The sequence below is a fragment of the Pinus tabuliformis genome, chromosome 9 (assembly GCF_031772625.1).
Source record: "Pinus tabuliformis cultivar Carrire ecotype Pingquan chromosome 9, CPIR1, whole genome shotgun sequence".
In the NCBI taxonomy this organism is placed as follows: domain Eukaryota; kingdom Viridiplantae; phylum Streptophyta; class Pinopsida; order Pinales; family Pinaceae; genus Pinus; species Pinus tabuliformis.
In genome coordinates, this window is record NC_142307.1 from 559,910,970 (window position 1) to 559,934,983 (window position 24,014).

Consider the following 24,014-nt stretch of genomic DNA (forward strand, 5'->3'; position numbering starts at 1 on the left):
CGTGTGCATTGGATCTGCCACCAATAAGCAGGCCGAATATGAACCAATGATAGGGTTATAGTCGATGCCCTCACTCATCGCATCCTTCATCTTCATGTTCGTTTAGATTCCTTGCTACTTGTCATGCAAGTGAATGGTGTGTATCATGTGCATAACCAAGTCCTATTTAGAAAATATCTACGAGTTAAGTTGTTGTTACGTGAGTTTAAAACCATCACTTTCAGTCATGTTCCTAGAGCCCAAAATAACTATGTAGATACCATTGCAAATAACATTCTAGATTGGCATTTATCACATGTATACCATAGAAGATAACCATAAACAAAACACATGGTGAACCATCATCATCGTATAAAAATTCATAATCATATTATGTATCACATAAAACATAGAAGTGTTTGGAGCCCATAGCTCTAAATACATCTGACATGTCCATAGCATGTTACAAAAATCAAAATAGAGGGGACACACATGTCCCCGTCCCTAGTCACTGTCTGGCGGATCCTGCGCCAAAGGCTCTGCTCCACCTACTTGTAGATCATGTACTTCCTGACCATCCATCACCATGTGCCGCATGATCCCTCGCCACTCTGAGTGAAGGCCTACACACTCATCTGTGTATCGATCATCTAAATCATGCCACCTGTGCTCAGAAACTCTGGTCAAGAGCACATCACACCTATGGTGTAGGTCAGCAAGTAGAGCACTGTCATCTAGACCCTAGCGTGACGATGATGTTCCCTGATCTGCAACCCCTGGTGCTGCGGCTTGGCATACATATCCTGCTGATTTTACTGGTGCTATATTTGCATGCCAAATATTTTACACTCAGTACCATATACATGTGCTAAAAATATCAAATTCACCATAAAAATATAAACTTAACACTTACTGTCTAGTCCCCATGCTCGTCCTAGTGGAAGTGGTAGGTCAGGATCACCTTGATAGTTCATCCCACTATAAGGATAATCGTCAATGTAAAGGGGCATCTCACCCTAGTGTGTGAAAAATTCGGGTCGGAACACCCGCCAGACCCCCCATCCACTCCCTCTCCATCGTAGCTACCCCCAGTGGCACATCCTAGGCTCCTGTAGGCCCCCATCCCGAATATATACATGAGGGTAGACGGTGGGTATCTTCTCAAAGAAGAAAGCACATAACATTGTACCAAATGCACAGTCACGATTCACCTATATCTTACATAGACTCAGATGTTGTTTCATCGACGACAACATCATTTGGGCCCACCCATAGTAGGTCCCTACCAAAACACTCTCAACAAGCATCATCTGCCCACCAGTGATGTGGTGGAATGCCTGGCTGCCCAAAACCCGTAGCACTGCTGCGGCGACAACCCGTGTCTCTAGCCTATCTAGATCACTGATCGGGATGGTCGTGTCCTTCACATGCACCCCTCGTGGAAAATGGCGCTCTAAAAACTTTGTAATGTTCCTCCCACGAGGAAACAATGGATGGATATCCCCCACCACCCCTAGGGGAGGCAGCCCGGTCAAGAAATAAATATCATGTAACGTAAGCTCGATCTTGTGCCCCTGTACCAAAAAGACTTAATGGTCTGAATCCCAATAGCTCACGATCCTTGATAATAAGGGCTCACTTGCCCTCATCAATGGGTTCTCTATCAACTTGAGAGCCTCGTAGCGAGCCAACACCCCTCAAATCCCATGACCCCTCTGTTGAAAAATGGCAACAAGAAATGCTAAAAATAGCACTGCTAAAAATAGTAGTTTGAGTACCAGTGTTGGATTGAGCAATAGGGAATGAAAAATGGAAGTGTTAAAAATAACACTCTATTTTTAGCAATTCAGTATGGATTCCTATTTTAGTCAGTCCCTAGACTAGAAATAGGAAGTAAAATTCGAATTTGAACTTAACAGTTGTTTGAAAATAAATTAATTAATTCTCCTTGAGTTAATTAGTTGTGAAAAATCAAACATGAAGTCTATGTGAGGACATGCAACAGTTTCTCTATTAATTGAGGAATTTATCCATCAGTTAAAGAGATAAGGATGAGTTCTAATTTGAGTAGTAATTAGTTGGCTCAGTTAACTGAGTCAAGTCCAATTATATTTGATTTAAACAGTTTGTTTAAATTAAGTAAGTTCAATTAGTTAATGCATGCTAGCATATAACTGCTGTTCTTCAGATAACTGAATATTCTCTCATGAACAATTCATACATGTCAGTTCAGACAGAGACCCAGTTGAGATTAGAGAAGGGACAGTGTACTATCAGTTGGATGAATGTTTTTCCTATAAAGGAAGCTCATCCATGAGAAGGATTTATCTCCTTCAGGACTACGTAGTTGGATCAGAGGTTAGTGAGTGTGTGAAGAGGCCAATTCACACAAGTGACCGCACTGGACCCCAATCAAAATTGCGCAAAGAAATAGGAGGCTTCGAGGGTAGACCAGAGGTTGGATAGAGGCCTTTGACTGTCTATGAGCAGCAGAGGTATTGCAAAGCAGGATAGCTTTTGAGCTGATTCTTTTTGTAATATTAGCTATTTTCCACTTGTATGATAATACAGAGTGGGGTTTTAGGCTGGTGCTTTCCCCTGGATATTTCTTCTATGTTATGTGTGATTGATTCCTTCTTATCAGTGATATGTGTTCAATTGATGTTGCTCATGTTAGATTAAGCTTATGAAAAATTGGTTGTAGAAGTAGTATTTTTCTTTAGTATATTGCATTATCAGGTGATCTACAGGTGGGAATTTCTACATGGTATCGGAGCACAGGTGGTCAAAGAAGAACAATATACAAGAAGGGAGAATTTTGAAGTTTGTGATTCTTGAATATAGAAATAGAGTTCTTATCACATCTCTATTTCACCTATGGCGTTCAATGTTTTGAAACTCGAATATGCCCTTGATGGAAATTCAAATTATATAGCCTCGATGGATCGCATGGAAGTAGTACTAAAGGATAACGATCTAAAGGACTTCATTGATCAAGAAGTCCCCAAGCCAGCTAGTGCTACTAAATTGGCTTAATGGAAGAAGTTTGTGGCTAGAGCTAGGAGAATCCTTCTGGAGGGAGTTCGAGATCACATAGTCTCAAGTCTCCATGTGAAGGAGACACCGTTTTCAATGTGGAAAACATTAAAAGATCTATATCAGAATAGCAGTGATCAGAGGAAGTTGGCACTGAAAGACAAGCTTCGGAAAATCAAGTGTGAAAAGGGCGACACGATCTCTACGTATCTGAACAAGCTCACCACATGTAGGGATGAGCTTGGAAGTGTAGGGATCGTGACAGCTGATGATGACATGGTGAGTCTTGCACTTCTTGGTCTTCCTAAGAGCTGGCATAGCTACCAGGACTCGGTTAATGGAAGAGAAAAACTACCAGATTGGGAAAGACTTTGGTCGGATCTGATGCAGGAGGAGATAAGAAGAAGCACCAGAGATCGTTCTTCATCCATGGAGGATGAGGAAAACTGTGCCTTAGCGAGTAAGGCGAAGAAGGGGAAGGAGAAGGATTCTCTTTCCAATTTGATTTCTTCCCATGGTGGGAAGAAGTTTGACAAATCGAAAGTGTGATGCTTCCGTTGTCATGAGGTGGGCCATTTTGCTACAAATTGTCCACTGAGGAAATCCAAGAAGGGATCTGGAGAAGGATCTGAAGGTGAGGCATTAGCCTCACAGTTCGAGTTGGATTTCACACTGTTCACATGCATGGTTTCATCCATGGTGGGAAGTGGTTGGTTTCTTGATATATCCACATGATCAGTGACAAGTGTTTGTTCAGTACTTTGGAGGAGAAAAATCTCCAGATATTCATTGTGATGGGTAATGATGAAAAGTACAGTGTCTCACGTGTAGGCATGATTATTTTTCAGAGGGAACATGGAGCTCGAATTACCTTGACTGATGTTAAGTATGTACCAGGGCTGAAGAGAAACTTGGTGTCGATCGCAATGCTGGAAGACAGAGGCTATGACGTAGTCTTCAGTAAGGGAAAGGTTTTCCTTAGACACATCATCACTAGATAGGTGAAGCAGATTGGTTCACGGGTCAAGAACCTGTATGCTCTTGAGGTTCAAGATGCATGCAAAGCCTTGAGCAGCAAGGCATCTGATGGAGACTTGGTGGTTGAGAAGGAGAGCACATTACCTCTCAACATGCAGTGCCAGAAGAAGTCTCAGACGATTGTGGAGGGGCCACGATTGGTGCAGTAGCTTTAGGAGGTTGTGGAGCAGCCACAACTAGAGAAGCTGTGAGGAGATCGAGTAGAGACATCTACTCATGCAGAGACCTCCAATAGGGGAAAACTTCGAGCCAGGTGGGCAGAGGGATCACCTGCAGCCATACCTCCAGGTAAGAGGTGGGGCGATGTGGAGTGATCGTCCCACGGAGGCTAGGGGCAGGATCCTTGAGGTACCCAACCTCCTTGATTCAAATTTGCTATAGGAGCCCTGACGAGGAGTAGCAGGACTAGCTGATTGGGTAGAGACAGATGCAGATGGAGCGGCAGAGAGAGCTACAGTGCAGGAGTCCCAGGACTGTGTAGAGCTAGCAGGTTGCAGCAATGCGAGAGGCACAGGAGTGTTGCACCAGTGCGGGATGGCACAGAGAGGTGTGCAATGGTACTAGATGCATGGAGTGTTGCAGTAGCTTAGAGGTCAGAGAGGGAGCACTTATCAGCAATAGGTAGAGCTGCAGCATCAGAGTATGTTTCTAGCCCAACAGAGAGGTCAATTGGGAATTTTTTTTGTTTCAAGAGTTGTTGGAGCAACCACACTTGGTAGGAGTGTTGCATGCAGAACATTCCAAAGGTACAGGATTGGGTTCGAGTTGAAGCCTTTCTTGTTGAGAGGGAGTGTTGAAAAATGGAAATAAGAAATGCTAAAAATAGATGTGCTAAAAATAACACTGCTAAAAATAGCAGTTTGAGTACCAGTGTTAGATTGAGCAATAGAGAATGAAAAATGGAAGTGCTAAAAATAGCATTCTATTTTTAGCAGTTCAGTATGGATTCCTATTTAGTCAGTCCCTGGACTAGAAATAGGAAGTAAAATTCGAATTTGAACTTAACAGCTGTTTCAAAATAAATTAATTAATTCTCCATGAGTTAATTAGTTGTGAAAAATCAAACATGAAGTCTATCTGAGGACATGCCACAGTTTCTCTATTAATTGAGGAATTTATCCATCAGTTAAAGAGATAAGGATGAGTTCTAATTTGAGTAGTAATTAGTTGGCTCAGTTAATTGAGTCAATTCCAATTATATTTGATTTAAACAGTTTGTTTAAATTAAGTAAGTTCAGTTAGTTAATGCATGCTAGCATATAATTGTTGTTCTTCAAATAACTGAATATTCTCTCATGAATAACTCATACATGTCAGTTCAGAAGAGACCCAGTTGAGATCAAAGAAGTGACAGTGTACTATCAGTTGGATGAATGTTTTTCCTATAAAGGAAGCTCATCCATGAGAAGGATTTATCTCCTTCAGGACTGTGTAGTTGGATCAGAGGTTAGTGAGTGTGTGAAGAGGCCAATTCACACAAGTGGCTGCACTGGACCCCAATCAAAATTGCGCAAAGAAATAGGAGGTTTGGAGGGAAGACCAGAGGTTGGATAGAGGCCTTTGACTATTTATGAGCAGCATAGGTATTATAGAGAGAGCAGGATAGCTTTTGAGCTGATTCTTTTTGTAATACTGGCTATATTTCCACTTGTATGATAATATAGAGATGGGGTTTTAGGCTGGTGCTTTCCCCAAGATATTTCTTCTGTGTTATGTGTGATTGATTCCTTCTTATCAGTTATATGTGTTCAATTGATGTTGCTCATGTTCGATTAAGCTTCCGCTAAATTGGTTGTAGAAGTAGATCAAGTATTTTGCTTTATTATATTGCATTATCAGGTGATCTACAGGTGGGAATCTCTACACCCTCTAAATCTCGGATTGAAGGGTATCCAAATCTCACTCACAATAGTTGATTTTCAACTCTGTCGTACCTGCAAAACACCACATGTCTTCTCAATTCAAAGAAGAAAACACTAGCCTGAACTGATCAACCTACAACCCCCACCAAGCCAACAGACCACTCTCCATATCAGCTCCAAATCACAGTTTTCCACCCAAAAGTGTGAGCTCGCAGGTTTTCACCTATTTCCTATGAGCTAGATTGCATTTATAGGCCGAAAAAGTGTTATCCATCCGAGAAGCAGAGCAGGGGTCTCCCATGATGGTGCAAGGTACAAAAATCAGGAAATAAACCACTGAAACTGAAGAGATAAGTAAGGACACCTACCTGAAATTCGTTGATCCTGATTCCAATGGTCAGTTTTTCCGCTACGATCTCCACAATATTTCGGGCATTTTCCTCCTCTCCAAATTCACCACAACTCACTTAGCAAATGAATTCAAATTGGAGGGAAAACGTCCTTTTAGAGAAAAACCCACAGTTTTTTTGTCTCCCATTGTGACCAAACCGTAGCTCTATTTGAAAAACCATCAACACCATTGGAAATCTCTCATCGAGTACTATAATGGGTCTTTCTTAGTTTTTGATGATTTGGCACTTCACCGAAAGCCATTTTTCCAAGAAGCGTCACTTCATCGCCTCTCCAAATCGAATTTCTTCATATGTGACGCTTGTACTTTGGGGACCACCTTCCCTTTGCACTTGTTGTCTCACGTGTTTATTTTCTTCATGAGAAACCATTATTTTCTCATGTTTTCATGGTCCCCACCAGGCCTATTCTGTGTGGCAGCGTCATCAAGTCACCTTTGCATCCATGGAGTCTGTTTCGCATCCCATTGTATCATGTCACAGTATTCCATCCATATTTTGATACCATTCACCCCGTGTCACCCATTTTGGACTTCAGTCACACTGTCCACCATCCCCTCCAGAGTCAAGTTAGTCGTTGCCACGTCAACCATGCACTTTATGCTCTGACAAGGGAAGTCATCTATTTCACGCTCAGTCCCATTTTTTCCATTGTCCCTGGTGTCAGTCCATCGGTCACATTACTATTTCCCCTCATGCATTAGTTGAGGATCCTCATTTCCTCACCTATGACAGGCCCTAGTCTGTCAAGATCAACACATCTATTCCAGAAGAATAGCTTAGAGGGCGGTGTATCTTGGTTCCAGCTTCCACTCTCGTTTGGTGCCTTGGATCAAGCAAAGGGAATCATCATTGCTTTTTGACTTGATTGTTTCATGCTCGTGATTCATACACTTGATGGTCTAGTGATGTAGCGGATTGTACCAGTGATTCCTGGGTGTGTGTGAGATGTTTCAGACCTCATGAGGGGGTGGCCTTTCAGGTAGCTGCCCACATTCCCATATTCCTTCCTATTATACTACAGCCTCGGATGCAGTTCTGCAGATTTTATGGGTTTGGTTCCTGCCGCTTGCAGCATTCATAGCATGCATATCTCCTTCAAATGATCCATTCAGTTTTTCAGAGCCCCTCCCTGTTCAATAGGGCTTCTTTGGTTGTTCTACCCTCCCTCCCACCCATTTTTTGAGGGAAGGGCCATTATATCTCATGTACTCAGATGTTATTGTACTCAGTCCTGGCTCATGTTTTTCCAGGTGCATTATGTATATGAGACACATTGTATTATTTTCTGTCTCATTTATGCAATCATGTCATGTACCATTCAGCATGTATTTTATTGCTCAATTTCATGTTTCTGGGCGCATCATTATTTTGTACCAAGTTATCTTGGCGGGTATAGGTATGCCTCCCCAACCTCACTAAGATTCGGTACTACAACATAAAAGGAGACTTGCATTGGTCTCGCCCCCTCTGTCACTATCCTCTTTCGATTCAACTATATTGGTCTCTCTCTTTCTCTCTCTGACTCCACTTCGTTGTCCAGTGATTGTGTCTTTACAATGTACTTTTGTCATACATTTTTCTCCTAACACTCGTATGTTAGGGGGCAATCTGTTATAACAAAAAAATGATCATCTAGCCATAATTTACTTGATGGATTGAAGTACACCATGTAAGGCCAATTTTACCATAGTAAAATTGCTTTCACTATGAGAAATTACATAATAAACCACATTTGTTAAGTCATTTATAATTAAACCCATGAAGAATAATTAAATGAATCACTATTTATTTAATTATCTTCTAGGAATAATTAATTAAACAATTGTTTAATGAATATTCCTTGTCAGATTTGACCCAATTATGAGAAATAAATAGATAAATCATTAATTATCTTATTTTTCTTTAGGAATAATTAATCAATCACTATTCCTTGTCAAGTTTGACCAAATCCCTTAGCAATAATTAAATAAATCATTTTTTGTTTATTATTCCTTAACCATATTTCTTGAGATGATAAATAAATCATTTATTTATTTATTATTTATAAATAAAAGTTTAAATATTTTTCCCTCTAACCAAATATAATAAAATATTCCAAATGGTTATGTCTAGAATGAGGTTAATAATATTTTATTATTGCTCATTATTCGAGGATAACCCAATATTTTGTTATAAATAGAAGGGTTTTCCATTCATTCTTCACTTTTGATTATTTTCATTGTTGCACTCACTATTGTAACTCTGATTATTATCACTATCGCACAACATTTTTCTTTTCCATTTGAGTTCTCACTGAGCTCAAACATTTTATTTGTTGGGTTTTACACATTATTGAGGAGAGAGACTCTACAAAAGTTGAATACATTTGAGGATAGCTAAGAACCCATCCCATAGAGGGGATGATGAAATGTGGCAACAAGAATATTCCAATTTTAATTTGTCCTTGAATTAAAATTGAGAATTAAAATTTGAATTTAGTCTCACCAACTGCTTGAAAAATAATTAATTAATTCATCTTGAGTTAATTAGTTGGAGAAATTCAAGCTATAAGTCTTTGGAGATTATCCCTTAATTAAGGAGATAAGGATGAGTTGTATTTGAGTTGTAATTAGTTAGCTCAGTTAACTGAGTTAAGTCCAGCTAAATTAGTTCCAAACAGTTTGAGGAACTCAGTCAATTAATGCATGCATGCATGAAACTAGTGTACTCCAGATAACTGAGGATTCTCTCATAAATAACTCATGCATTTCATTTCAGACAAAGACCCAGTTGAGATTAAAGACAGGGACGGTGTACTATCAGTTGCAAGAATTTTCCTATAAGAAAATCTCTTGCATGCAGAAGGAATTCACTCCTTTAGATTTGTGCAATTTTATAGTGTGTTGGAGTAGTGTGAGAGATCAATGTCACACAAGGTTACAACTGGAGCACCCAGGGAAAACTGCGCAAGGAAATAGGAGGCTTGGAGGACAGAGGAGAAGGCATATGAGTTGTCTATTCTATGAGCAGTAGTGAGGGATTGTACTAAGAGCTGGATAGCTGTGAGAGCTAAAGTTGTGTGTAATTCTAAGATATTTCCACTTGTATGATAATACATATAGCGGGTTTTTTCGCTGAGGCTTTCCCCAGAGTATTCTTCTGTGTTTCATGTGTATTGATTCTTCTTCTCTGTTATATGTGTTCTGTTTGATCTTGCTCAAATCGATTAAGGTTCCGCAAGTTTGATTGTGTAAGTAGATTAAGTATTTTACTTTAGTTATATTGCATAATCAGGTTAATCTACAGTTAGAATTTATACATGGTATCAAAGCAAAGGTGATCAGAGCTGTGAACAGTATACTAAGAAGGGAAATTCGAAGTTTGAAGTTCTTGGTTGTAGGTGCAAAATCGAATTCTTATCACACCTCAAAGTTCACCAATGGCGTTCAATGGCTTGAGACTTGAGTATGCTCTAGATGGAAGCTTGAATTACATATCATGGAAGGATCGCATGGAAGTAGTATTAGAAGACAATGGTTTGAAGGATTTCATTGATCAAGAAATCCCCAAGCCAGCTATAGCTAATGCACAAGAATTGGCTAAATGGAAGAAGTGTGTGGCGAAGGTGAGAAGGATTCTTCTGGAGAAAGTTCGAGACCATATTGTCTCGAGTCTCCATGGGAAGGAGACTCCGTTTTCAATATGGAAGACATTGAAGGACCTATATCAAAATAGTAGCCACCAGAGGAAACGGGCGCTCAAGGATAAGCTTCGGAAAATCAATATGGAAAAGGGCGACACTATTTCCACATACCTGAACAAGCTCACCACCTGCAGAGATGAGCTTGGCAATGTGGGAATAATGACTTTCGATGATGATATGGTGAGCCTTTCTCTCCTCGATCTTCCAAAGAGCTTGAATAGCTACCAGGACTCTATGAATGGAAGAGAGAAACTGTTGGATTGGGAATGACTGTGGTTGGATCTGATGCAGGAGGAGAACAGGAGGAGCACAAGAGATGGTTCTTAATCTAAGCATGATGATGAAGAAAATCTGGCCTTAGCCAGTAAGGCAAGGAAAGGGAAAGGGAAGGCTTCCCATTCCAAATCGAATTCTTCTCATGGAGGGAAGAAGATTGACAAATCTAAAGTGAGATGCTTTAATTGTCATGAGGTGGAACATTAGGCAACTAACTGCCCATTGAAGAAATCCAAGAAGGGATCCTCGAAAGGATCAGAAGATGAGGCATTAGCCTCTCAGTTCGAATTGGATTTACCCTCATCGCATGCATGGTTTCATCAATGGTGGGTTGTGTTTGGTATCTTGACAATGGAGCCTCATTTCACATGATCGGTGATAAAAGTTTATTCAGTACCTTGGAGGAGAAAGACCTCAAGATGCGCATAGAGATGGGTGATGATGGAAAGTAATGTGTTTCAGGAGAAGGCACGGTTTCTTTTTAGAGGGAGCATGGAGCTCCTCTCACCTTGACTGATGTAAAATATGTGCCTAGACTGAAGAAGAACTTGGTATCGGTCGTGATGTTGGAGGAAAAAGGCTATGATGTTGTCTTCAGTAAAGGAAAGGCATTCCTGAGACACATAGCCACGAGTCAGACCAAGAGGATTGGGATTCGAGTGAAGAATATATATAAGCTAGAGGTAGATGATTGTGTTGCATTGAGTTCGAAAGCAGAATTGGTGCAAAGCCAAGACATTGGCGAGTTATGGCATAGGCGGTTGGGCCACTTGCATCATGGGGCCTTGAAGATAATGCAGCAGATCTCTACCGGACTTCCCAAAGGTAAACTTGAGCAAGTGGACACATGCAAAGGTTGTACCTTGGGAAAGTATGCCAAGTCTTCCTTTCATGATCGAGACAATCGAGCTGAAGCAATCTTAGAGTGAGTTCATACTGATTTGTGTGGACCATTCTCGACAGCATCCACCGCGAAACAAAGGTATTATGTGATTTTCATTGATGATTTTTCTCGTAAATGTTGGATTTATTTCATGCAGAAGAAGGACCAAACCTTCTCAAATTTTTGTGAGTTCAAAGCTTTGGTTGAGAAAGAGTCAGGGAAGAAGATCAAGGCCTTGAGAAGCAACAATGGTGGAGAGTATGTCTCTCAAGAGTTTAAGGACTTCTATGCCACAGAAGGAATTAAACGGGAGTTGATGACACCTCATAACCCACAACAGAATTGGGTAGCTAAGAGGAAGAACAGAACGATTGTGGGGGCAACTCGGACGATGCTACAAGACCAAGGCCTACCACTTCATTTGTAGGCTGAGGCATGCAACACAGTGGTCTATTTGTAGAATAGAAGCCCACATCATATACTTGGGATGAAGAAACCAGAAGAAGCTTTCTCCGGGAAGAGACCAGATGTGGGTCACTTCAGGATCTTTGGCTCATCGGTATATTGCCATGTGACCAAGGATGCCCGGAAGAAACTTGAGCTGACAGCTGATTTGGGAATACTTGTTAGGTACAGTAATACACCTCACAACTATTGGGTGTACTTGCCTACTCGTCAGAGGACAGTGGTTCGCAGAGATCTCAAGTTTGATGAGCAGAAGGCCATGCGAGTTTCCCTTGAGAGGGAGCTCCAACTACAGGCTGTGGAGGAACTTTTGGTTCCTAAGGAGGAGGAGCCTCAGACTAATGTGGAGCAGCCGCATGCAGAGATTCCAGGAGTGGAGACATCCACTAAAGCAGAGTCTTCTAGAGAGGGATGGAAGCACACAAGAGAAGCTAATAGATTGTTGTCGGATGTGAGAGAGAATGTGGGAGAAGCATCTTCTCAGTGCAAACAGAGGAGGTCACCTAATAGGTACACTGGATACATGGCCCTTGTTGGGGAATGTGTTGAGACCGAGCCATGTTCCTTTGAGGAAGCAGTGCAGCAGCCGATTTGGGTTGATGCTATGGTGGAGGAGTATGACTCCATAGTTCAGAACAATGTTTGGGATGTCGTTCCAAGACAGGAGAACAAGTCAATTGTGAGTTCCCATTGGCTTTACAAGGTAAAGCAAGCTGCTGATGGTAGTGTGGAGAAACATAAGGCAAGATTTGTTGCCCGTGGTTTCTCACAAGTCGAGGGAATCGACTATGATGAGAATTTTGCTCCTGTAGCAAGGTACTCATCTATCAGATTGATGTTGGCACTATCAGCATAGATGGGTTGGAAGATCCATCAAATGGATGTGAAGACTGCATTCCCCAATGGCAAGATTAAGGAAGAGGTGTACATAGAGCAGCCGAAAGGTTTTGAGACCTTCGATCGTGACTTGCATGTGTGCCGACTCAAGAGAGCCTTGTATGGGCTAAAGTAAGCACCTCGTGCTCGGTACACCAGGATCGACAACTACTTCACCGGGTTGGGCTTCACAAAGAGTGAAGCGGATGCGAACCTGTACCACATCATGGTAAAAGGTAAGCAGTTGATCATTTTTCTTTATGTTGATGATCTCATATTGACAGGTGATAATCAGTTGATCATGTCTTGCAAGGAGGACCTTGCAAAAGAATTTGAGATGAAAGACATGGGTCTCATGCACTACTTCCTTGGCATGGAAGTGTGGTAGAAGGATGGGGAGTTGTTTTTGTCTCAAGGCAAGTATGCCAATGAGATACTCAGGAGATTCCACATGGAGAAGTGAAAGCCCATGTAGACTCCTCTAGCAGGTAACTGGAGGAAGGAGGATGCTACATCAAGAGAAGTAGTAGAAGCTACTGTGTATCGGCAACTTGTGGGTTCACTGATGTACTTAGTGAACACACACCAGATTTGTGCTATGTGGTGAACCAGCTGAGTCAAGCTATTATTCAGCCTACCAAGATGTTTTGGAAGGCAACTAAGCATGTTTTGAGATACCTCAGAGGCACATCTCACTATGGATTATGGTACAAATGGACAGAGGGAGTGAAGCTACAGGGCTTCATTGATGCAGATTGGGTAGGAAGTCCATCAGATCGGAAGAGCACATCAGGAGGAATTTTCAACCTTGGGTCAGCTACAATTTCTTGGTACAACAGGAAATAGAGGTCGGTTGCACTCAGCTTAGCAGAGGCTGAATACGTGGCTGCAAGTCAGGCAGCATGTGAGGCCATTTGGATGCGGAAAATTCTAGTTGGTTTGTTTGATCAAAGGATGGATCCAACTGTGATCTATTGTGATAATCAGAGTTGTATCAAACTCTCTGAGAATCCAGTATTTCATGGCAGGTCCAAGCACATTGACATCTGTATCATCGTCTCAAAGACTGTGTGCCGAGGAGGATCATGTTGTTGCAGTATATTTTGACCGAGGAGCAAGATGCTGACATTTTGACTAAGCCATTGTCAAAGTGTAAATTCGAGTTGCATAGAGACGGGATCGGGGTGGCAGATAATGTTGAGAATAGCAACAAGAAATGCTAAAAATATCATTCAGGATATTCCAATTTTAATTTGTCCTTGAATTAAAATTGAGAATTAAAATTCGAATTTAGTCTCACCAGCTGCTTGAAAAATAATTAATTAATTCATCTTGAGTTAATTAGTTGGAGAAATTCAAGCTAGAAGTCTTTGTGAAGTCATGCAACAGTTATCCCTTAAATTAAGGAGATTATCTCTTAATTAAGGAGATAAGATTGAGTTTTATTTGAGTTGTAATTAGTTAGCTCAGTTAACTGAGGTAAGTCCAGTTAAATTAGTTCCAAACAGTTTGAGGAACTAATTGTGAGTTCAGTCAGTTAATGCATGCATGCATGCAACTAGTGTACTCCAGATAACTAAGGATTCTCTCATAAATAACTCATGCATGTCAGTTCAGACAAAGACCCAGTTGAGATTAAAGATAGGGACATTGTACTATCAGTTGGAGGAATTTTCCTATAAAGGAAACTCATCCATGCAGAAGGAACAAGGTTCCTTGAGGATTGCGCAGTTTTACAGGGTGTGAGATCAATGTGAGTGATCAGTGTTACACTTGGTAACAGTAGAATCACCCAGGAGAAATAGCGCAAGGAAATAGGAGGCTTGCAGGGCAAACGAGAAGGTTTGTGAGAAGCCTTGTTTGCTTGTGAGCATCCAAGAGGATTGTACTGAGAGCTGGCTAGCTGTGAGAGCTAAAGATTTGTATAATTCTGATGTATTTCCACCTTGTATGATAATACAGATAGTGGGATTTTTAGCTAAAGCTTTCCCCGAAGTATTCTTTTGTGTTTCATGTGTATTGATTCTTCTTCTCTGTTATATGTGTTCTACTTGATCTTGCTCAAATTGATTCAGCTTCCGCAAGTTTGATTGTAGAAGTAGATTAAGTATTTGCTTTAGTTATATTGCATTATCGAGTTAATCTACAAGCAGATTTTCTACATAGATCTCAGAGGTAGATTTGTAGATAATTTGCAGGAAATTCTACATGGTATCAGAGCCAAGTTTATTGAAGCAAAGTTTATCGGAGCAGTGAACAGTATACGAAGAAGAGAATTCGAAGTAAAAAATAAATAAATAAATAAAATAAAATTGGGCCACGAGTTTGCAGAGCAGATCTGAAAATTTTTGTGCAAAATTTTCAGAAACAAATAGCATATCTGGATTCCTTGTGAAAAAATACCAAAAAAAAAAAAAAAAATCGGCTGAATCGGAGTTCGGATGAGGGAGATATCATTGATTTAAAATCAGCTCTTTTTCCATAAAATTTCGTGACGGCAGGAAAGATGAAACAGATTGGTGTGCTAGCCAAGAACCTATATGCTCTTGAGGTTCAAGATGCATGCAAAGCCTTAAGGAGCAAGGAAAATGTTAGAGACTTGGTGGTTGAGAGGGAGAGTAAATTAACTCTCAACATGCAGTCCCAGAAGAAGTCTCAGACAATTGTGGAGGAGCCACAATTGGAGAAGTCAATAGAGGGATCACATGTAGCCATACCTTCAGGTGTGAGGTGGGATTATGTGAAGTGATAGTCTCAAGAAGGCTGAAATTGGACAGGGTCCATTGAGAGGTTTTATCTCATGGATCGTACCTTGCTACGGGAGCCCAAAGTACATAGTAGCAGGAGGAAACAGTGGGATTGATGCAGTCAAAGATCAAAGTGACAGAGGCTAGAGCAGTCAGATACTGAAGAGCACAGAGGAGAATTGACAATAGTGCAGAAAGGCTGAGTCAGCAGAAGCGTGGAGTTTTCAGTTGACAGAGGCAATAGCAGTGAGATGCTTTGATGATAGAGGCATCATTCTGATTCAAATTGGATATTTTTTTGTTTCTGGAGTTGCTAGAGCAACAACACTAGAGAGAAGTGTTGCATGCAGAACATTCCAAAGGTTCAGGATCAGGATCGAGTTGAATTCCTTTCTTGTTGAGAGGGAGTGTTGAGAATAGCAACAAGAAATGCTAAAATAGCATTCAGGATATTCCAATTTTAATTTGTCCTTGAATTAAAATTGAGATTTAAAATTCAAATTTAGTCTCAACAGCTGTTTGAAAAATAATTAATTAATTCATCTTGAGTTAATTAGTTGGAGAAATTCAAGCTAGAAGTCTTTGTGAAGTCATGCAACAGTTATCCCTTGAATTAAGGAGATTATCCCTTAATTAAGGAGATAAGATTGAGTTTTATTTGAGTTGTAATTAGTTAGCTCAGTTAACTGAGTTAAGTCTGGTTAAATTAGTTCCAAACAGTTTGAGGAACTAATTGTGAGTTCAGTCAGTTAATGCATGCATGCATGCAACTAGTGTACTCCAGATAACTAAGGATTCTCTCATAAATAACTCATGCATGTCAATTCAGACAAAGACCTAGTTGAGATTAAAGACAGGGACATTTTACTATCAGTACGAGGAATTTTCCTATAAAGGAAACTCATCCATGCATAAGGAACAAGGTTCCTTGAGGATTGCATAGTTTTACAGGGTGTGAGATTAGTTTCAGTGATCAGTGTTACACTTGGTAACAGTAGGATCACCTAGGAGAAACAGTGCAAGGAAATAGGAGGCTTGGAGGGCAGAGGAGAAGGTTTGTGAGAAGCCTTGTTTTCTTGTGAGCATCCAGGAGGATTGTACTGAGAGCTAGCTAGCTGTGAGAGCTAAAGCTTTGTATAATTCTGATGTATTTCCACCTTGTATGATAATACAGATAGTGGGGTTTTTAGCTGAAGCTTTCCCCAGAGTATTCTTATGTGTTTCATGTGTATTGATTCTTCTTCTCTGTTATATGTGTTTTGCTTGATCTTGCTCAAATTGATTCAACTTCTGCAAGTTTGATTGTAGAAGTAGATTAAGTATTTTGCTTTAGTTATATTGCATTATCGAGTTAATCTACAGTGAGATTTTCTAAATAGATCTCAGAGGTACATTTGTAGAGAATTTGCAGGAAATTCTACAGATAATCCCTTTCTTGTTGAGAGGGAATGTTGAAATGTGGCAACAATAATATTCCAATTTTAATTTGTCCTTGAATTAAAATTCGAATTTAGTCTCACCAGCTGCTTGAAAAGTAATTAATTAATTCATCTTGAGTTAATTAGTTGGAGAAATTCAAGCTAGAAGTCTTTGTGAAGTCATGCAACAGTTATCCCTTAAATTAAGGAGATTATCCCTTAATTAAGGAGATAAGGATGAGTTGTATTTGAGTTGTAATTCATTAGCTCATTTAACTGAGTTAATTCTAGTTAAATTAGTTCCAAATAGTTTGAGGAGCTAATTATGAGTTCATTCAGTTAATGCATGCATGCATGAAACTAGTGTACTCTAGATAACTGAGGATTCTCTCATAAATAACTCATGCATGTCAGTTCAGACAAAGAACCAGTTAAGATTAAAGATAGGGACAGTGTACTATCAGTTGCAAGAATTTTCCTATAAGAAAATCTCTTGCATGCAGAAGGAATTCATTCCTTGAGATTTGGGTTGTTTTACAGTGTGTTGGAGCAGTGTGTGAGATCAATGTCACATAAGGTTACAGCTAGAGCACCCAGAGAAAACTACGCAAGGAAATAGGAGGCTTGGAGGAGAAGGAGAAGGCATATGAGTTGTCTATTCTGTCTATAAGCAACAGTGAGGGATTTTACTGAGAGCTGGATAGCTGTGAGAGATAAAGCTATGTGTATTCCTAAGATATTTCCACTTGTATGATAATACAGATAGCGGGGTTTTTAGCTCAGGCTTTCCCCAAAGTATTCTTCTATGTTTCATGTGTATTGATTCTTCTTCTCTGTTATATGTGTTCTGTTTGATCTTGCTCAAATCGATTAAGCTTCTGCAAGTTTGATTGTAGAAGTAGATTAAGGATTTTGCTTTAGTTATATTGCATAATCAGGTTAATCTACAGCCATAATTTCTACAGGGGACTGGTAACATTATTTGTTCCCTTCACAAGTGTTGTTTAATAAAATAAATTCTTTATATATCTGGTTTCCATTGGATTATTGGAGTTATTTGCGCTTATTTTACTATTCCATTTCACTGTTTAACTATGATTGTGGCATAGATCAGAGCTTTGGTAAGTTTTATTTCTACCATTTGTTGTAAATCTACAATGTTTAGCAACCATTTTCATTGTTAGGGCCATTTGTCATCCACATCCTAAAGTGGTTTCTTTTCGTACACATTCAAGAAGAAAACACAATAACACCTATGATGCAACTAATATGAGAACAAATGATTCTTTTCATTTCGATGAAAGTTATCTAGTGTAGGCAAAAAACACAATCATTGACGCAACAATAAAGTATGCAACAAAAAAAGGCTCCTAACTAGAATTTTCGCTTTCATTATTCCAATGCACCTATCAAAAGTAGAATGATTTTTTTTTTTACTTTCCTTCTCAATGGCTGAAAATGCACTTTTCGGCTTTCAACACTAAGCAATGTAATATATGCTCAGTGATAATTCAAAAAATGACTTTTCAATGCAATGTAATCTAATGCAATTCGAAAAGTAAACTTTGAGATGAAAGCTAAGCAAATGAAAATGAGATTTATTTTATGGTTCTCAAAAGAACTAATAATGCTTTAATCAACAACAAAACAGTATTCCTTCCACACATACAAGTAGCAAACAGTAAATTCAATTGACCCAATAACTAGACTCAACCAAAATTTACTTTCACTACTTCAAACAATGGGATGGGCTTTTGCAAACCAATAAGAAATAAATAAAAATAAAAAAATAATTCTATGCACACAGAGCAAGAGAACACTTCAGACATCAAGACACACTAGGCATTTCTAATAAAAACCTTAAAACATCTTATTTTTTGGATCAACGCTACTTCTATTGTAAAAATTTTCACTGATAAGGTGGATCAACGCTACTTTTATGGTCAAAAATGGTGCTGACAGGATGACAAAGTCTTCAACGCGACTGTAATGAGAAAAATCAGCGCTGGCAGCATGATTATTTCTGATAAAAAGCATGCTAAGTGAGAAAGAATTAGGAAAATGAGGAGAAATCCAAAGAGAGATCTAGACTTGACACTCTAAAGAATGTTCTACTCAGAATGCAGACCCAAAATTACCTTAAATCAAAGATCACAGGGAGGTTGGTCAAACCAATAAAAAATACCAAACATAAAAAGGAGGTTTGAAGGGTTACAAGCTCCCCAACAGAGTCACCATTTTGTTGTGCATGCAATCCTTTCTGTGGATAGAAACGATCCTTCTAGTCCTATGGGAAGATCTAGCAACAAACTTGTCAAATATGTGCAAACTTTCCTAGTTTATATCAGAAAATAGAAGGGAGGATAGATGACCTACCTCACATTGATGCTAAAATCCATTGATGTCATCCTCGATCTTCTCGCTTCCAAGTTCAATCCTCTCTATGCCTTTGTGGATGAATACCTACAAGGAAAATCAAATAGAGATGACAAAGGCATACATATCACAATTGATTCTAACATAAACTATCTAATAGATCAAGGAATATCACACTAAATGAGTAATGATTTACACACTTATGGAGTGCAAACACATAATGTATTATTAATAGAAAGTTGTTGGCATTATGATGCATGTGTTGTCTTTGATGGAAACTCACTTCTAACAGAACAAGTATATGGTAACTAGATGAATCCACAGGTCAGTTCATAGGTGACAGAGTGATGGAACAAAATAACAGAATGATGGGACAAATGTTTACAAATCAGAATCAGAAGTTTGATAAAGGTGAATATTTGAAGATCTATACACGGGTTCGTGAAGGCCAAGTCGTGTATACACACAGGTACAAAGAAGCAAAGTCGCGTACATGTTGGCGCACTAATTTAAGAATACCAAGGGTCCTTAACATGGTATTAGCCCACAATATTGAGCGCAGTAATGGTTAATTGATCCCGTCCAATATTACCATCGACACTAGTGTAGTTTTGACCCATGGTATTGGCTAAGGCTCTAACTATATAAGGAGATGAAGATCAAAGTGCTAAGTGTGCATGTGAAAGGGGTTTTGATGAATACTTCAATCCAAAGTATATTTGCATTGTAAGGGCCATAGTTGACATATAGATATGAAATAGATATGCACCAATGAATACAATGATGGATCAGGATCATGAGACTTGAAATGACTTTCCATTGTATGATCTGCTCATGGATTGACTAGATCTAAGTATTGACACATGTTTTTATCTCTAAATATTATGATCTGGGTCTTTCTGAAGTTCTGAAGAGTTGCACAATTTTAGGTCAAAATTTGCAGATCTATACGTAGTTTGGTCTCGATGAAGTCACGTATACACGCGGGTTTGTTTATTCAAAGTCTCGTACATAAAGGAAGGGTTTCTATTCATAAATGACTGATCAACTTGATCAGTGCTACTGTATCTCTGATGTCTATTAATGATGTCCTCATGTTGATCTGGATTGAGTGGTAATGTCTGAAATAGAACTGATTGAATGATGAAGTTGAATTTGGTTGCATGTTGATTGGTTGAAAATATTATTGATGTTGCTAATTGTATGAGAGTTCTGTAAGCTAATAGAATATTTCATAATAACTCTGGTAAACTATGTGTCTGATTCAAAATTACAAGTTTTTAATATATTGAGATTTGTACGTAGGTTGATCTAAAGAAAAGCGCGTATACATGTTGGTTTCCTTAAGTGAAGTAGCGTATACATGTTGACATATGAATGATCAGGGTTGCAGTTGATTCTGTGTGTTGATGCAATATTTTGAGTTTAGTTTTGTGTTCTGGTTACAGTGATCTCATTGTTGTGTTTGAATTAAGTTTGTGTTTTCTTCAATTGATATACAATTTGTGATGTATTAAAGCAAGTGGATCCAGTATAAAAATTTATGAATTAAAGTAGGTGGATCCAGTATGAAAATTTATGAAACGTGGTCCACGGATTTTGCTGAGGGTTGGAGCCTCCAGTGAGGAACTCAAAGCTTCCTACCAATAATAGCTGGTAATCCGATCAGGGGGTTGGAGCTCCCTTCGAGTAGGAGCTAGAGAACGAGTGAAGGTTGTAGTCTTCAATAGGTGGGTGCCTGTGTACTGACATGAGTCTGCACCAGTGCAAGTATGTAAGAAGTTTTTGATATTAATAAGTTTGAAGACTGAGACGAAAACAGCAGTGGTTTTCTCCCACTTTAGGTTTCCACCTTAAATCTTGGTGTTCATGTGTGTTTCTTATGTGTGATACATTATTATGTTCTTACTGCACCTACTTACTACTTATCAAATTCCTGATAAATCCCTTACACTTTGGTTTAAGTTTAACAAATAAAGAATTAGTTGTTTTACAAGTTTACTAAGAATACACTAGTTTCTTTTACAACAACCGCGTTCATACGCGATTTGGGTTCAGTAAAGTCACGAACATATTTCAGAAAAGAAAATTATTATTATGAGTTTTTAAAAATACTGATTCACTCCCCCTCTCAGTATTTTTCCCAACAATTGTATTGGAGCAGGTCCTTCAAAAGAAACTTGATCGCTTGAAGGAAGATCTCTCAAGGTGACCAATCAAGACGGAACTGCATCTATCAGACCACCACTCTTCAATGGAAATATTTTAATATATTGGAAGGCAAGAACCATATCCTATCTTCAGTCCCTTGGAGTAGATGTTTGGGAAATTGTGGAAAGAGGTTACCAATATCCAGCCGAAGTTCCCACAGATGCAGCAAAAAAGAAGACGTATGAAACCAATGGAAAAGTTGTCAATGCATTATTGGGAAGTCTAACAGAATCCAAATTTGTCAAAGTTATGCAGTTAAACACAACAAAAGAAATATGAGATAGAATCATTCAAAGCTATGAAGGTGATACCAAGGTAAAAAGTGCTAAACTCCAAACTCTCAAAATTCAATATGAAACTCTCAGAATATATAATGATAAAAGTATTGCTAGTTTCTTTCTACATATAGATGAGATTGTAAATCGCATGAAAAAATTGGGTGAAGGAATAAAGGACACCACTTTAGTAGAGAAAATATTAATATATCTAACTCCTAAATTTGAGTCAAAAGTGTCTGCCATTCAAGAGTGTTGACACCTAATCCTCAACAGATGGGTGATCTGGAACGTGAACAGTCATCAAGAAGATGAACTGTTCCGTCTCCTTTTTGTATATAAACAATAGTTCTCTAATGAAATATCATATCAGTATTTCTTCTGCTTATTCTGGAGTTACCCTGGCCTGACATGGTATCAGAGCACAGGTCCCAGGATCTAAAATTAGTTGTAACTCCTGCCTCTGCCCTGAGCACTGCGCTGCTCTGCCTCTGCCTGGCCTGACATTGATTCTCTGCGCATTGATTGCCTCTGTCCACACCTGATGCACCGGCTCTGAAATCCTTCCGTTCAGGAGATTTCAAAGGAAACTGACGCCGACTTGCAGAATCGTTGTTCTCAGGTATCGTACTCCCTTGAGCTTCCCTATGGCATAATCATCGATAGCATTAGCATCTACCGCCTTCAGGTTGATAGGCGCCTCTGATCCCCACATGTTTTCCAGCATGTTCCAAATGCCCGTCTCCTCATCAAAACCCTCTGCGCTTCTTAAAACTCTAGGCAAGAAATTGTGATTGTTTCCACTTATTACCATGAATTTCCGCTCTAGGTAAACACCCACAGGACTTTCGCGGTTTTGGGTCATGGGAGGCAATATTTGCTACCTGTCTTCTTCCACATCGTAAGCTTCCGCAGTGGCCAGAGTGTTGCGATGCTCATCTAGGACACCAGCAACGTAGATAAGTCCAGTCGAAGAAGAAACCGAACAAGCGAACCTGATACGACTAGTGGGCATGTCGGCTCCGCGGCGCCATTCTTTGGACAACAAATCATAAATGAAGACAGCCTTGAAGGGTCTCGGCCTCACGTCCATTTGGTCAGTACATTGTCCAAACAGAACGAGCTTCCTTTTTACAGAAACGAGCTCACAAAAGTCTAGAAATCGTGTTTCGCAAGGAATAGGGGGTACCCTTTCCCAAGTGCCATCCCGAGGGTCGTTTTCCATGCATTCTTGAACACGAAGCTGCTTGAATAAGTTTTTGAATGCGCTGTTTCAATAAGTTTTTGAATGCGCTGCTTGAATAAGTTATTGAATGAGTTTTGGAAGCTGTTTGAATATTTTAAGGAGGATATGGTATGGTAACTGACAAATAACATCTGGCGCCGTATAGTAACAAAACTGTATTTGGTAGTTCAAATAGTATTGCGCAGTTTATATATATCATCCAAAGCGTTTATATGAGCAGTTTTCAAAGCATTCAAAGTTATATCAGTCAGAGTGTTTTATATATCAAAGCATTTGTAGTATTACATGATATTGATATATTGAAGTGATATATTAATACATTGAAGTATTGAAGTGATCCCTTGCAAAACATAGTAGTATTGCAGTGATATGTACAATGAAATACTAATGTTTTTTAGCAAATATTAGAGAGATTTGAAGGCTGTAACGTAAGGATTTTCTATCAGCAGAAATAATTTTTGTTACAGTATGCATTCAAGAGAAAGAAGAAGATATTTCAGAGGCAGGGGGGGCAGACACCCTCAAGAAGAAAAGGCAGACTTACATTGCATTCGCTGCAAACGAAATGGATCACATGATGCTTCTACATGCAAGCTACCATGGGACAAAATTGAGCAGAGAAGAAATCAGCAGAAAGGTAAAACTGATGATACAGACAAAGGTAAAGCACCTGAGTCCGCTCACTATATTGAGGCACAATGTAACATTGGAGTAAATGAAGATTTGTTTAATGCTTCACTTGCTTCTTCGAAAAATGATTGGTTGCTTGATTCAGGAGCAACCTGTCATATGACTCATAGGAAAGATTTTTTTGAAGATTTCACTGACAATGTTGATGGAGTAGTATACTTTGCAGATCAGTCAAAAATCAAGCCATCAGGGCTTGGCACAATCAGGCTTAAACTGCCTGGTCTTCCAGACTTTCTTCTAGATCATGTTCTATATCTCCCACAGCTCAAGAGAAACTTGTTTTCCTTGGTCCACATCCGCCAGCAAGGTCACTCCATAAATATGTTTGATGGAAAGCTTGAGGTAAGAAAGGCATCTGACCACTCACTTGTCATGAGGGGAATAGAAGAAGAAAGACTTCTTAAACTGCGAGGAACCTCTGCTCATGCACAACATTTCTCATATATTTCTCATCATGAAGAAGGTACACTTCCATCAAGTTTATTATGGCATGCTAGATTTGGACATTTAAACTATGACAGTCTTCGCTTATTAAAGAAAA